Raw genomic sequence first — 1399 nt, forward strand, 5'->3', positions numbered from 1 at the left:
AAATATACCTGTCCTCTTTCATCAAACAGTCATAACAACTATATCCATCAGAAATCATAAAATGAGGTAAGAAAACCCTACAAATGTAAAATTAGATTAGATACCATTCATTTTTGTAAAGAACTTAAGAAGAAAGGGACACAATATGAATGTGACTTAATGAGAGAAATCAATCAGACTTGTAACTCCACTGACTCAAATAGTCAGAATCTAATGGATTTACAAACTAAATTAGATGCTTTATATTTGCAAAGGGCACAGGGTGCTTCTGTTAGATCAAGAACAAGATGGATCGAATCCGGAGAAAAGAATTCTTCTTACTTCAGCCGCTTAGAAAAAATCAGACAGCAAAGAAACTCAATAACATCTTTGTTGATAAATGAGGAACGCAATGACAGTAAGATTATAGGAAGAGAAATTTTTGAATTTTATTCTAATTTATATTCCACTCACTTTTCATTAGAAGACTCTAAAGGTCTCTTTGAAAAAATACAAATTAACATTCCACAAATTGAAGAGTCATTTAGAAATCTGTGTGTGAATTTGGACCAGAGGAATTAGAGGCAGTGATCTTTAAAATGCAGTTAAACAAACCACCAGGGACTGATGGTCTTACATCCAATTTTATAAATTCTTTTGAAATGATATAAAAAAATACTTTATTTAGAGCTGTAAATGCATGTATACAGAAAAAAATGTTGACTCCTAGCATGAAAGAAAGGTTAATCACCCTAATTCCCAAAGCTGGCAAAGATAAATGAATAATTAATAACCTTAAACCTATCACTTTGTTAAACACAGACTATAAAAATTATCTCAGGGGTATTGGCAGCAAGACTAAAAGAAGGGATCTCAACAATAATTGGTGAAACACAATCTGTTTTTTTAAAAGGTCGATCAATACACAACAATATTTGACTAGTATTCGATTTACTTGATTACAGTGATTTATTTAATGAAGGAGGCTTTATATTATTCTTAGATTTCTATAAAGCCTTTAATTGTGTTGAGCACCCGTTCATAATGCAAACACTAAGATATTTTGGTTTTGGACAAAAATTTGTAGATATTGTTGGAATGCTTTACAATCAGATTAACAGCTCAGCTTCTCTAAATCATGGTACAAACCCTAGATTCAGTGTTAACAGAGGAATAAGACAAGGATGCCCTTCTTCCCCTTTATAGTTTATAATGGTGGCTGAAATGTTATCGATTCTAATTAAGACCAGTGATATTGAAGGTATTAACATTTTTGGTAAGCATATAGTAATAAGTCAATTGGCTGATGACACAACTCTGTTTTTAAAGAATAGTAATCAAATACCTCTAGTATTAAATACAGTACCTAGTTTCATTCGTGTTGTTAATGATATAAATATATTTTGACTCAATATTAATG

Source organism: Austrofundulus limnaeus, unplaced genomic scaffold, assembly GCF_001266775.1.
Source record: "Austrofundulus limnaeus strain Quisiro unplaced genomic scaffold, Austrofundulus_limnaeus-1.0 Scaffold372, whole genome shotgun sequence".
NCBI lineage: Eukaryota > Metazoa > Chordata > Actinopteri > Cyprinodontiformes > Rivulidae > Austrofundulus > Austrofundulus limnaeus.